Source organism: Myotis nattereri, assembly GCF_964212035.1.
Source record: "Myotis nattereri genome assembly, chromosome: X".
NCBI lineage: Eukaryota > Metazoa > Chordata > Mammalia > Chiroptera > Vespertilionidae > Myotis > Myotis nattereri.
In genome coordinates, this window is record NC_138078.1 from 152,948,910 (window position 1) to 152,964,324 (window position 15,415).

The following is a 15,415-nucleotide window of genomic DNA, read 5'->3' on the forward strand; positions in this document are numbered from 1 at the left end:
AAACATCGATCAGCTGCCTCCTGCACATCTCCTACTGGGGATATGCCCGCAACCCAGGTACATGCCCTTGACCGGAATCGAACCTGGGACCTTTCAGTCCGCAGGCCGACGCTCTATCCACTGAGCCAAACCGGTTTCGGCATTTTTTAAAAATTTTTTATTTTATTTTGTTTTTTTCATGGGGAGCAGGGGGAGGAGAAAAAGGAGAGAAATTGAGAAAAGGAAGGGGAAGGGGAGAGGTAGAAGAGGAAGCAGAGGGAGAGGAAGTAGGAGGAGGGAGAGGAAGGGAAGGAGAGAGAGCAAGCCCAGAATATTCCTTCTTTAACCAGAACAAAACAATCATGGTTAACAGAGCATGACTATCCTATATAATAAAAGCATAATATGCTAAGTGTCTGACCAATTGGTCCACCGCTCGACCAGTCACTATGATGCACACTGACCACCAGGGGGCAGATGTTCTGACCAGTGGGTTAGCTTGCTGCTGGGGTCTGGCCAATTGGGACTGGGCGAGAAGGCTGGCCCTGGAGCCCTCCCTCGGTCCCTCCCCGGCCGGCCAGCACCCATTGGCCCCAATCAGGACTGGGCGATACAGACCCAATTGGCCCCATCACTGGCCAGGCGGAAGGACCCTACCCGTGCACGAATTCATGCACCGGGCCTCTAATATTTCTTATAATTATAGCTAATCCCCACTATTCTATTTCTGCCCATAATATCCCTCTCTGATGGGTTGAAAGGGTCCTAGTGAGTGTCTGCTGGCCAGAGAGGGGACATGGGAACCCTTGGGTAAATGAGCCAATAAGGAAGAAGCTTAGCTCCACACCTTGGTGTTGACTGTTAAGAAAGGTGAATTCTGGCCAAGGCAGGGCTGGGCCTGCAAACCCCCAGGTGTGTTGTGGAAACAAGGGCTGTTTCAAGGCAAAGTCAAGCCATACACTTGGGATCCAACTTGTGGCACCTTATTCCAGGGCTTTTAGGAGGAGAGGGCAGGAGCTGGATTAGGGGTGAATTCGGGTTGCCAGACTGAACACGACCACGGCTATTCATCAGCAAAACTTGGGGGCAACCATGGCAGCATAAAAAGAGGGTGCCTGTTGCGGGACTGCTCAGATTACCTAGTTCTTTCTTTCCCTTGAAAGCAGGACTGGGATGGAATTGGGCTGTGTCCTGGATAATTTACCTGGACAGGGGCCCCAAGAGAGAATCTGGGCTTTTTATGTGGACCCTCAAGCAGTTCATTTGAATATGAGACTTGAAGGGGAGCAGAATCTGCCACCCCAAAATGCGCCTCTTTGGCATGAGGACTCTTGTAGGCTGGTTGTGTTTAAGAAACTGCAGACACAGGGGAAGCTCTGAACATTGAGCGGAAGTTACCCTTTGGCAGGAGACATTTGCATCAGTGAATCGCCTTGGGAAGGGGTCTCCCTCTCTGGCCCAGGAAGAGGGGGGACTCCAAGCCTCTAGAGACGCTGATCCATGGAGAAGGCACAGCTTTAAACCTGCACAGCAGCCTCCCGCTTGCTTACTGGGCCTTCCTGGTAGCTTCCCCGAACTACCTCCCCGCCCCCAGCATCTTCTTTTGTCTTTACCTGCAGATGGTATTTAAGGTGGTACCGTCAGCCATTGGGGAAGTTACGCAGTTTTCCTGGGTGTCTCCCAGGTGTACAGGAGGTATACATGTTATTAAACTTCTTTTGTTTTGTTCTGTTATTATCTCTTTTATTATCGTGTGTGTGTGTGTATGTGTGTGTGTGTGTGTGTGTCTCAGCCAAGAACCTAGAAGGGTAGAGAGAAAATTATTTTTCCTTCCCTACAGAACAAGTGATATTAAGGTATCATTGTTAATTATTTTGGGGGCGATATTGGTATTGTGGTTATGTTTACAGGATTCCTTCTCTTTAAAAGATACATAGTGAAGTATTTGTGGGTAAAAGAATATGATGGCTGGTATTTCTTTAAAAAAATCAATAGGGCCCTAACAGGTTTGGCTCAGTGGATAGAGCGTCGGCCTGCAGACTCAAGGGTCCCAGGTTCGATTCTGGTCAAGGGCATGTACCTTGGTTGTGGGTATATACCCAGTAGGGGGTGTGCAGGAGGCAGCTGATTGATGTTTCTCTCTCATCAATGTTTCTAACTCTCTATTCCTCTCCCTTCTTCTCTGTAAAAAAATCAATAAAATATATTTTTTTAAAAATCCATAGGGAGGAGGTAGGGGAAGAAAAAAGTAGGTGGGGTCTAGAGGAACTGAGATGGGCCATGAATTTATACTAGTTACACTGGGTGATGGGTACATGGAGGTTCATTATACTACTCTCCTTTTGTGTAAGTTTGAAAACATTGTTTTAAAATTTTTTAAAAAACAAAACAGCCTGGCCGGCGTTGCTCAGTGGTTGAGCTTTGACCCTTGAATCAGGAGGTCACAGTTTGATTCCCAATCAGGGCACATGTCCGGGTTGTAGGCTCGATTCCCAGTAGGGGTCATGCAGGAGCCAGCCAATTGATGATTCTCTCTCATCATTTTTTAAAAAAATATATTTTTATTGATTTCAGAGAGGAAGGGAGAGGGAGAGAGATAGAAACATCAATGATGAGAGATGTTTCTTTCTATCTCTCTCTCCCTCTCCCTTTCTGTCTGAAATCAATAAAAACATATTTTTAAAACATAATAAAACAGGCCACGTGTGCTTACTAGTATTTAACCCCAAACTGGTAAAATTTGTTCTACCAGGATGTACAGGGTGGGGCAAAAGTAGGTTTACAGTTGTTAGTATGGAAAAAAACACAGTAGTCCTATATAATAAAAGCCTAATATGCTAAGTGTCTGACCATTTGTTCGACCAGTCAACCAGTCACTATGACGCGCACTGACACTAGGGGGTAGACACTCTGACCAGTAGGTTAGCTTGTTGCTGGGGTCTGGCTGATCGGGACTGGGAGAGAATGTCTGGACACACCCTGGAGCCCTCCCGCGGTCCTTCCCCTGTCCCGATTGTGCACTGGTGGGGTCCCTTGGCCTGGCCTGTGCCCTCTCACAATCCAGGACCCTTCCAGGGATGTCAGAGAGCTGGTTTTGGCCTGATCCCTGCAGGACAGGCTGAGGGACCCCGCCAGTGCACAAATCCGTGCACCAGGCCTCTAGGTAATACATAAGAATACAGTGTGTTTTTCGAACTCATACTGTAACCGTACTCTTGCCCCTCCCTGCATATGCTATTTGTTCACGGGCTCTGTTGATCTCTTCAGTGCTTGCGTCAACTCCCTAAGTGAAGCAAGAGCTTGTCTTCACATCTGTCTCAGCTTGAGTTTCTTGCGGGCACACGGAGGCAGCAGAGGATAGTGGTTGGAAGGCAGAGCACTAGATACCTTGCCTGGAGCTCACACCTGGGCATAGCCACTTAGTCACTGGGCAAGTCGCTCAGCTTCTCTCTGCCTCAGTTTCCTCATCTGTGCTACAGCAGTAAAGCAAATAATATACCCTAAATGCTGTTAAAAGGATTAGACAAGATGATATAATATAGCACCTGATGTATAAAAAGGTTCAAAAATGCTTATTAATAGTAGGCACTCAAAGAGTATTTATAGAATATGAATGCCTGGATAAGTAAATGTGTGTGAGGGACAGTATTATTACAAAATATACAATTTTGTAATTTTTTAAAATGTATTCAAAAGTTTCTAATGTCCTAAGTTTTCTAAGAAAACTTTTGAAATTAGTTAAAATTCACCACATTTTCTGTGATTTAACTTGTGTTTAATTTGGGGTCTCTTTTGCAATAATAATGGGCATCTACAAGAATTTATTCTGAAAACTTATTTAGCACATAATTTTTTGGTATTTTATAGTCTCACACTTCAAAGATTTCTTCGTGAGAGATGTGAAGTTTATACTTTTGGCTGATTTATTTCTGAGGAGATTAGATGCTTCTTAAACATAAAATGGGGATATATTTTCCTCCCATGCTTTGTTAATTAAAAAATTAATTGAGACTCAGTCTTGTGGGGAGGGGGCAATGGGAAGTTGCTCATCAATAGGTATAAAGTTGCAAGATAAAGAAATTCCAGAGATCTGCTGCCTGTAAATAATAATACTGATTTGAGCACTTAAAAATTTGTTAAGACGGTGTATCTCATATTGTGTTCTTATCACTTTCTTTTTAGACTCAACTTTAAAGCTTCCAGACAGAAGTCTGTTCTTTGTTTGTTTTTGTATTTTTTTAATATATATATATATATATATATATATATATATATATATATACTAGAGGCCCGGTGCACGAAATTCGTGCACTGGGTGTGTGTCGGGGGGAGTGTCCCTCAGCCCAGCCTGCCCCCTCTCACATACTGGGAGCCCTCAGGCGTTGACCCCCATCACCCTCCAATCGCAGGATCGGCCCCTTGCCGAGGCCTGACGCCTCTGACAGAGGTGTCAGGCCTGGGCAGGGGACCCTCATTTCCCCCCATCACTGGTTCTGCCCCCAGCCCAGGCCTGGGCAGGGGACCCCCAGACCCCTCCAATTGCTGGCTCTGCCCCTTGCCCAGGCCTGATGCCTCGGCCAGAGGCGTAGACCCCCATCACCCTCCGATCGCCTGATCGGCCCCTTGCCCAGGCCTGACGCCTCCGCCAGAGGTGTCAGGCTTGGACAGGGGACCCCCATCTCCCCCGATCACTGGCTCTGGCCCCCGCCCAGGCCTGAGGCCTCTGGCCCAGGAATCATGCCTGGGCAGGGGACCCCCATCTCCCTCTGATCGCTTGCTCCACCCCCCGCCCAAGCCTGACGCCTCTGACCCAGGCTTCAGGCCTGGGCAAGGGGACCATCATATCCCCCCAATCCCCGGCTCCGCCCCCCATCCAGGCCTGATGCCTCTGGCCCAGGCCTGATGCCTCGGCCAGAGGAGTTGACCCTCATCACCCTCCGATCACCAATCACCGGATTGGCCCCTTGACCAGGCCTGAGGCCTCCGGCAGAGGTGTCAGGCCTGGGCAGGGAATCCCCAGCTCCCCGCGGTTGCAGGCTCCGCCCCAGCCCAGGCCTAACACCTCTGGCCTAGGCGTCCGGCTTGGGCAGCGGGGACCCGCAGCTGCAGTGGCCCCGCGATCGTGGGCTTCACTTTAGGCCCAGGCAAGGGATCCCTAGCTCCTGGGACTGCCAGCTTCGACCGTGCCCAGCTCCCATCGCTGGCTCCACCCCTACTTCCTGCTATCACTGGCCAGGGCGGCAAAGGCGCCTGATTCTCCGATCATGGCTGGGGGGCAGGGCAAAGGCGGCCCCAGGGCCGCCTTTGCCCTGCCCCCCAGCTCTTAGCTCCCCCCTGGGTTTCCGATCACTGTCAGTGGCAGGGGGCTTCTTCCTGCTTTCCCTTTCGCCTCCCTGCATTGTGCCTACATATGCAAATTAACCGCCATCTTGTTGGCAGTTAACTGCCAATCTTAGTTGGCAGTTAACTGCCAATCTTAGTTGGCAGTTAATTTGCATATAGCCCTGATTAGCCAATGAAAAGGGTAGCATCGTACGCCAATTACCATTTTTCTCTTTTATTAGTGTAGATATATATATATATATATATATATATATATATATATATATATACTAGAGGCCTGGTGCACAAAATTTGTGCACAGAGGGGTGTCCCTCAGCCCGGCTTGCACCCTCTGCAATCCAGGACCACTGGCTCCTAACCACTTGCCTACCTGCCAACCTAATGCCCCTAACAGCTCCCCTGCCAGCCTGATTGCCTCCTAACTGAGCCTTGGGCTGCTGGGCAGCTGCCAATGGGGCTTGCCTGAGCCTCGGGCCGGCCCTGGGTGACTGGGCAGCCGCCATCCCCGGCTTGCCTGAGCTTGCAGCCACCATTCCGGGCTTCCCTGAGCCTTGGGCTGGCTTGGGCGGCTGGGCAGCTGCCCTCCCCGGCTTCCTTGAGCCTCGGGCCGGCCTTGGACGGCTCGGCAGCCGCCATCCCTGGCTTGCCTGAGCCTCAGGCTGGCCCTGGGAAGTGGCAGCTGCTATCGTGGCTTGCCTGAGCCTCAGGCAGCCACTGCAGCTTTGTCTGGAAGGACGTCTGGAATACATCCGGTCTAATTAGCATACTACCCTTTTATTAGTATAGATACCAGAGGCCCGGTGCATGAATTTGTGCATCAGTGGGGTCCCTTGGCCTGGCTTGTGGGATCAGGCTGAAACTTGCTCTCCGACATCCCCTGAGGGGTCCCAGATTGCAATAGGTCCAGACCGGGCTGAGGGACCCCACCAGTGCACAATTTGGGCTGGGGAGGGACACAGGAGGTTGGCCAGCCCGAGAGGAACTGCAGGAGGGCTCCAGGGTGTGTCTGGCCCATCTCGCTCAGTCCTGATTGGCCGGACCCCAGCAGCAAGCTAACCTACTGTTTGGAGTGTCTGCCCCCTGGTGGTCAGTGCACATCATAGCGAGTGGTTGAACAGCCTTAGCATATCATTAGTATATTATGCTTTGATTGGTTGAATGGCTGACTGGTTGACCAGACACTTAGCATATTAGGCTTTTATTATATAGTATACACATATATAATTGATTTCAGAGCGGAAGGGGGGGGGAGAGAGAGAGAGAGAGAGAGAGAGAGAGAGAGAGAAACATGAATGATGAGAGAGAATCATGGATCGGCTGCCTCCTGCATGCCCCCTACTGGGGATTAAGCCCACAACCCAGGCATGTGTTCTGACTGGGAATTGAACCATGACCTCTGGGTTTATAGGTTGATGCTCAAACATTGAGCCACACTGGCCGAGCTGAAGTTATTTTTGACCAGAAGTTTTGGCCACACATGAGCTCTGAGGCTGCAGAGAGCTGGGCAATTCCTCTCACTCCCACTGCGGAAACCACTATATCATCTTCTCAGCATGCTTGAGGTTGCAAAAAGAGCCCACGTTGACATTTAGAGTTGCTATGTCAATGCTTCTATGACTTTAAGGGGTGGTCATGGGACCCCGACATTATACCTAATTTTTTAGTCTCACTTAAGTCTGCAAGCCCCACCCAGGCTGAGTAAGCCAATTGATTCTTTTTATTCCCCTCACTTTGCAACATTTTATTTTAGCCATTAAAAAAACAATTATTAGGGTTATATTGCTTACTTACATTACATAGATTTCAGGGGTACAACTTTGTCATATTACATCTGCATACTCCACCGTGTTCACCACCGCAAGCCCCTTCTCCTTTGGACAATTGAGTCTTTATTTCTTTGACTCTTAAAAGGTATTTACATATCTTCCTGCCTACGTCTAAAGACCTTTGAACTTTACAGGAATTCTGCATTTTTTATGTCTTAGGGGCCGTGGTCGGCAAACTCATTAGTCAACAGAGCCAAATATCAACAGGACAACGATTGAAATTTCTTTGGAGAGCCACATTTTTTAAACTTAAACTATATAGGTAGGTACATTGTTATTAACTTAATGAGGGTGCTCCTAAGGCTTAGGAAGAGCCACACTCAAGGGGCCAAAGAGCCGCCTGTGGCTCGAGAGCCGCAGTTTGCCGACCACGGCCTTAGGGCAACTCCATACTTCCATATATTAAAATGGTTTTGTCTGCTTTGTGATCATAGTACCCGAGGTCCATTCTACTGGTGTTCAATACCATTGGATTTTGTGGGAAATGTTTTTAGAAAGGTGGGCGAATAAGTCTGTGATCAATTAGAGTAGATTTAGTGTTCCCTCATCAACAAGGAAGCAAACAGGAAGAGAGGGAGGAAGGGATGGGGAGAGAGTGTGGCAGACACGTGGTTTATGCCTGACAGGTCTCACCACCCAGGAATGGAAGCAGGACCCCGGGGCAGCTTGGAGAAGGGAGAGATGCCCGTCTCCTTACAGCTATGTGGGTGGGCAGGCCACCCCCCCCCCCGCCCATTCATCTCTGATTGTGGGCTTCTGATGGATGTGTTTCTCTTCCCTCCCAGGAGATGTGGGTGTTGCTAGCCTCTTTGGCAGGCTTCCCCCGTGGGCCCGCAGAGACGCTCACCCAGGGGTGGCTGCCTGGCCGCTGCAGGCTGCTGTGGCTGCAGGATGTGGCTGCTGCTTTAGGGTGACAGATGGGCGCTGCTGCTGCTGAAATGCTCCTCTTGCATCTCGATGTTCCTTCCTTCTCCCGGAAGTGCATCCCTTCAGGAGGTCCTTACGTGGGGGTCAGTGCTTGTTTTCTGAAAATGTCACGTTTTTACCCTTTTCCCTGAAATGCAGTTTATCTTGGCATAAAATTCTAAGTTGATGGTTATTTTCTCTCGGCACTTTAAAGACAGCATTTGGTGCCAACACAATTCAAGGGCCACAATGGGTTCTTAAACTGGACCGGAGGGCCGGAACAAAAGCATGGATGGAGTGTTTGTGTGAACTAATAGAAATTCAAAGTAAACATCATTACATAAAAGGGTACGGTCTTTTTTTTTTTTTTTTTTTAGTTTTATTCATTTCAAACGGGCAGGATCCGGCCCGCGGGCCGTAGTTTGCCCACGGCTGGCTCTAGTATCAAGCATATATAAAGAACTCTTACAACTCAATAATAAAAAGACAACCCAGCCCTAACCAGTTTGGCTCAGTGGATAGAGCGTCGGCCTGTGGACTGAAGGGTCCCAGGTTCGATTCTGGTCAAAGGCATGTACCTGGGTTGCGGGCTCATCCCCAGAAGGGGGTGTGCAGGAGGCAGCTGATCGATGTTTCTCTCTCATCGATGTTTCTGACTCTCTATCCCTCTCCCTTCCTCTCTGTAAAAAATCAATAAAATATATTTTTTAGAAAAGACAACCCAATTAAAAATGGGCAAAGGATTTGGATAGACATTTCTCCAAAGAACATATACAAATGGCCAGTAATCCCATGTTCAACCTCATTAGCCATCAGGGAAAGGCAAGTCAAAGCCACATGAGATGTTACTTTACACTCACTAGAATGGCTACAATAAAAAAGACAGATAATAATAAGTGTTGACAAGGATATGGAGAAATTGGAACCCTTACACCGTGCTGGTAGGAATGTAAAGTGGTGCACCTGCTCTGGATAACAGTTTGGCAGTTCCTCAAAATGGTAAACAATCCCACTCCTAGGTGTACACGCAAGAGAAATAAAAACATGTCCACACAGAAAAACTTGCACGTGAATCCTTATAGCAGCTTTTTTCATAATAGCCTCAAGATAGAAACAACCCAAATGCGCGCCAACTGACAAACAGAGAAGTAACATGGAGCCTATCCACACAATGCAATATCATTTGGCCAGAAAAAGGAATGAAGTACGGACACATGATGCCAAGTGAAAGAAGCCAGGCACACAGGACCACGTGTTGTATGATTCCATTTACATGACATGTTCAGAAGGGGCAGATCGATAGGGTTAGGGAGTAGGTCAGTGCTTGCCAGGGGGAGAGGGGCAGTCTTTTGGGGTGATGAAAATGTTCCAGAATGAGACGGTGGTGATGTTGCAGAACTTTGTGAATATATGAAAAACCACTTAGTTGCACACTTTAGAAGAATGGATTGCATGATATGTGAATTATTATGATTTTTTAGAAAAAGCATTTAGCTGTCTTCTGGTTTCTCCTGTTGCCGTTGGAAACTATGTTGACATCCTAATTGTCATTCTTTTCTGGGTAATTGCTTTAGAGTCTGTTGTTTCTTTGGTTTCTACAGTTTCACTGTGATGCGTCTCAATGTGGGTTGCTTTTTCTCCTGTTTGAACTTGTTGGGCTCTGGATCTGAAGATTCATGCATTTCAATAATTTTGGAAAATTGTCAGCCATTATCTCTTCAAATATTGCCTTTCTTCCATTTTTTTTCCTCCTCAGATGCCAATCAAACACTCAATTAGACTGTGTTGTTCTATCCTCCATACCTATGAACCCCTCTTTTATATTTTTCATCTTTCTTTCTTTGCTGCATTCCGGATCCTGTCTTGGAACTTTATGTTAATATATTCAGCCACTTTCTCCGTTTTTCCGCCTACATGCCTAATAGCTCATCAACATCCAACACTAAACTCCTACCTCCCCCAACGTGCTCCTCCCCCAGGCTTCCCCATGTCAGCCCAAAGCCTTCACATGCTACATTCAATCTACCAGCAAATTCTGTAACCTCTACCCTTATATCTTGAAGGTAGGAGAGAAAATGTATCCATCTGTTCCAGAAGAAAGGAGATCAGCCAAAATGTGCAATTGAGACCTAATTCCTTAGCAACAGCGTAAGAGAGAAAAGCAGCCCATGCTTTTGACTAGACATTTCTCTCTGGGTCCTGAACACGGGCCTTTGGTTTGCTCAGGACATTCTTCCAGGACCGTCGATCTCCTTCACAGACCAGATTATAGAGCAGAAAACTGTTTATTAAGCAGAGAATTAGAATAAACAAATTCTCATCAAGCTACAGAGGCCTAATAGACCGGCGGTCTGTACTCTAGGCGTCTGTCTGAAGAACTGAGGCCAATCACCCAGAACTAGGCATCCTCAGGCCCCCTCCCCTTTCACCCCAGAACTTTTGCTCCAGTCTGGTCTCTGGTCTCCATCCTCACCCCGGTGCCTTGGTTTGAGCCTCATGGTCCCTTTCCGGACTCTGACCTTTCCCTCCCACTGCAGGCATTCTCCTAAAAAGGCCGTCTCCCCTCACACTCCTCTGCTACAAAACCTCCTTTGCTCACTCAGGTTTCCTCATCAAATCAAAACGCTTCAGCTTGGCATTCGCACGCCGCACACGCTACGCTCCAGCCCCTCTGACCGGCTCCACAACCGCTACGTCTGGTGTCCTCGGAGGTGTGGCTTCCTCTTCATAGAAGCCCTTCTGCCTCCTGTCTGCTTGGTAACCACTTACTTGTCCTATAAGAGCCAGCTCAGCCCTGGCCTGCATGGCTTAGTGGTTGAGTGTGGACCTATGAGCCAGGAGATCAGGGTTTGATTCCCGGTCAAGGGCACAGGCCTGGGTTGCGGGCTCCATCCCAGTGTGGAGGGCGTGCAGGAGGCAGCAGATCCATGATTCTCTCTCATCATTGATGTTTCTCTCTCTCCCTCCCCTGCAGAAATGAACACAGTACATGGCGATGTTTGCTTGCACTCACCTCCCCTGGGGCATATAGAGCACCTTGACCCTGACTGTTCAGATTCTAATCTCCGGAGCCCAGCTCAATGCTGGGCTCATGCAAGGTGCTCAGAAAGCTGTGATGAATGAATGGGTGCCTGGAAGAAACAGTGATGTTTGACTGCTGTGGCGGACGGCTATTTGGTGATGCCTAACGAACCTCACCCCTAATGAGTCATGCCCTTGTGGTCCCTCCCACATGGACTGCGCACTGGAGGGTGACACCTGTCATTTCATCTCACAACTCAGGGCAGAACTGGTCACATGGCCTTGCCCTCAGCTCTCCTACCCTTCAGGGTCCGCCACTGAGTGATGGCTGCAGGGATATGAAAATCTGACCGTCCACCCTGGCCGGTTTCCTCAGTGGACAGAGTATCGGCCAGTGGACTGAAGGGTCCTGGGTTAGATTCTGGTCAAGGGCACGCACCCGGGTTGTGGGCTCGGTCCCCAGTGGGGGGCGTGCAGGAGGCAGCCGGTCCATGTTTCTCTCTCATTATTGCTGCTTCTCTCTCCTCTCTCTCTCTCTTTCTCTCTCTCTCTCTCTCTCTTTCCCTCCCTCCCTCCCTCCCTCCCTCCCTCCCTCCCTCCCTCCCTTCCTCTCTGAAATCAATAAAAAATATTTTTTTAAAATATATTTTATTGATGTTTTACACAGAGGAAGGGAGAGGGATAGAGAGTCAGAAACATCGATGAGAGAGAAACATCAATCAGCTGCCTCCTGCACACCCCCTACTGGGGATGTGCCCGCAACCAAGGTACATGCCCTTGACCGGAATCGAACCTGGGACCCTTCAGTCCGCAGGCCGACACTCTATCCACTGAGCCAAACCGGTCAGGGCCAAAAAATATTTTTTAAAAATGAAAAGAAAAAGAAAATCCGGTCATCCAGGTGCGACAGGCTGAGGCTGGGCCTGGGCCTGCATCCTGGCTGACTGAGTGTGTCCTCCCTCCCTTGCCTCCCTCTCCTCCTCTCCCAGGGGCCTTAGTAAGCAGCCCTCATGCTCACTCCCCTGGGTGCCCCCAGGACCCACCCCCATGGGCAGAGAGCCACTCTGCGCCCCCCCCCCCACCCCCCGTGGAGCTGTGGCTGCTCTGGGGCTGAAATGAGACGTTCCTGCAGGGCTGTCTGGGGAGCCGAGGGGCAGGGCGTGGGGCTCAGCAGAGCGATTACCCGCTGAGTTTGCAGCCAGAAATGACAGGAGCTGCTCAAGGGGTGGCTTCAGGCCTTAAGCCCGCGCCTCGCAGCTCGGCCAGGCCAGCTCGTCCCTCTGAAATGTCCTGCGCCCGCTGCCTGCCCCCTGCTGTGCCAGCGCAGTGTGTGGCCACAGCCACAGCCCAAGGGGAGGGCGGGAGGCGGGTGTGCCCCAGAGGGAGGCCTCTGCAGGAGACATTTCTCATTTGTGTGGAGCCCTGGGGGGCAGTGGCGGAGTGAGGGGTGGGGGGGAGCTGCCATCCTGGGGCCCAGCGGGCCTGGGCGCTCGGTGAGCAGCCAGAGCTGCACCTGTGCTTGAAGCGGGGCTCCCCGCTTCCCCTTTTCGTTTATTCATTCATTTTCATGTTATTGTTGTTCATCCTCACCCGAGGGTATTTTCCCATCGGTTTTTAGAGAGAGTGGGAGGGAGGGGGGGGGGGGGGGAGAGAGAGAAACATCAATGTGAGAGAGACATATTGATTGGTTGCCTCCCTCACACACCCAGACCAGGGCCAGGGATGGAACCCGCAACCAAGGTGCGTGCCTTTGACCGGAATCAAGCCCCGGGCCCTTCAGTCCCAGGGCTGATGCTCTATCCACTGAGCAACACCAGCCAGGGCCATTTCCCCCTTTTAGGAGCCGCAACTCTTGTGGCTTGGGCGAGTCACCTCATGGTGGGCTAGTGCTGGCTTTCAAAAATTATTATTTCTCTTTATTTAAAAAAAAAATGTTCTTATTGATTTCAGAGAGGAAGGGAGAGAGAGAGAGAAACATCAGTGATGAGAGAGAATCATGGATCGGCTGCCTCCTGCACGCCCCACACTGGGGATGGAGCCCACAACCCGGGCCTGTGCCCTGACTGGGAATCGAATCGTGACCTCCTGGTTCACAGGTCAACGCTCAACCACTGAACCACACTGGCCGGGGCCATACTTCATTCTTTCTATGCACTTGTCAGTTTGCAGTGGAGTCACACCATGCGCCGCTTTAAAGAATGTTGACTGAACCATGTACACCTCACAGGACACAGCAATTTAAATAAATAACGGGTGAATCTGTCCGTGAGCTGACTCAGAGTGAGCACGAGATGGACGTCACACACCCCACGCCTCAGGTGCCCTCAGTGCCAGGCACATCTTTTCACACAATGTGACCCCTCCGTGCAGGTGACCCACGGGCTGTGACTGCCGAGTCCTCGGTGGCCTGCTGGTGGGGCCGCCCCTCCAGAGGGTGCCCTCTCCCTGCACAGCTGCTCCAGGAGGAATGAGGCTCCTGGACGGCTCACGTCTGTAGGAGTGATGTCTAGACGCAGACGTGCTGGAGAATTTTCTGTGTCACTGGACTGGACTCTGGGGTGCCCAGATATTTGGTTAAACGTGATTGCTTTTTTGTTTTTTTAATATATTTTTATTGATTTCAGAGAGAAGAAGGGAGAGGGGGAGAAAGAGAGAGAGAGATGCATCCATGATGAGAGAGAATCATGGATCGGCTGCCTCCCGCACGCCCCTCACTGGGGATCGAGTCCACAACCTGGGCCTGTGCCCTGACCGGGAATCGAACCGTGACCTCCTGCTTCATAGGTCAAGGCTCAACCACTGAGCCACCCGGCCAGGCTGCACGTGATTTCTGACTGAGTCTGTGAATCTGTTCCCAGGTGAGGTCAGCATGTGAGCATCTGGGCTGGAAAGCAGATTGCCCGGCCCCAGGCAGTGTGGGTGGGCTGCACCCATTCCGTGGGGGGCCCGAGCGGGACCAGTGCGAGAAGAGAAGAACTTGCTCTGGGCCTGCCTGTCGGGCTGACCCCCCCTTTCTGCCCTCGGACTGGGACCTGGCCCAGCGGCCGCCCGAGCACCGGGGTTGCAGAGAGCAGCTCTCATAGCCTTCGCCTCCAGAGCAGGCCAGTCCCTCACACTAAACCTCTCCGACTGGACCGCCGGTGCTCATTCTCCCCGTCTTCAGCTCTAGCTTTGAAGTCACACGGAATCAGCCCACACGCAGGCCCCCCTCCTCCCCGGCTGGCTGGTTGCTTACCCCCCCTGCACCCCCCCTCCCCAGCCGCGGTCCCCCTGTGGTCCATGGATCCACCACGCTCCCCACCTTGAGGCTTCTGGGAAGATTGAAAGCAACCAGCACGGCACTGACATAGCAAAGACACATCGAAATGTAACCTGAAGGAATGGTCTCCTATTGGTTCTGTTTCTCTGGAGAAGCCTGGCCGATACAATAGAGGGGGCCCCCGCCCCCCAAGAACAGTGCTGTGAGCACACACCCCCAGCCAGTGCGGCGGGTGCCTCATTTTCTTGTGCTTGCCCAGGCTGAGTATCACCACTCAAAAATGCCAGGGTATGTGGTCTTTCTTCTTCTTCTTCTAATATATTTTATTGATTTCAGAGAGGAAGGGAGAGGGAGAAATAGAAACGTCCAGGATGAGAGAGAATCATGGATCGGCTGCCTCCTGCAGGCCCCTGCTGGGGATGGAGTCTGCAAACCAGGCCTGTGCCCTGACCAGGAAGCGAAAGGCTCACCTACTGAGCCACCCAGGCTGGGCCAGCTGGGGGTGTGGGAGGTGCCCTGCTGTCCTTGGGCCAGCGATCCCCAGAGCCGCCTGTCCCTGCGCCTTTAAAACAAGATAACTTGTGAACCCACATTGTCCCAGGGCCACTGATTGCTCGCCTGAGGCTCAGGTGTGTGTGTGTGTGGGGGGGGGGTGGTGGTGGTGGTGGTTTCTGCCTCTCGTTGGGAGGGTTTGTCAGGCCAAGTTCAAAGCCAGGAAGGCCCGAGCCGGTTTGGTCCGGGAATATGAGGTGAGCTGCATGCCAAGATCAGTGAGATGGAAAACACATGATTTTTACTGTAGCTGCCAGTGCTTTGTAGGTGATAGTTTGTCCTAGAAAATTCAGCTTATTGCCTGGCCGGTGGTTAGAGCATTGGCCCGTGCACCAAAGGGCCTCAGGTTCAATTCCTGGTCAAGCGCACGTACCTGGGTTGCGGGTTCCCTCCCAGGCCCTGTTGATTTGTCTCTCACACATTGATGTTTCTCTCTCTCTCCCTGTCCCCTTCTCTCTGTGTCAATCAGGCTATCGATTTTCCCCTGCATATATACAAATCCACTTATAATCTTACTATTGAAGAAAAC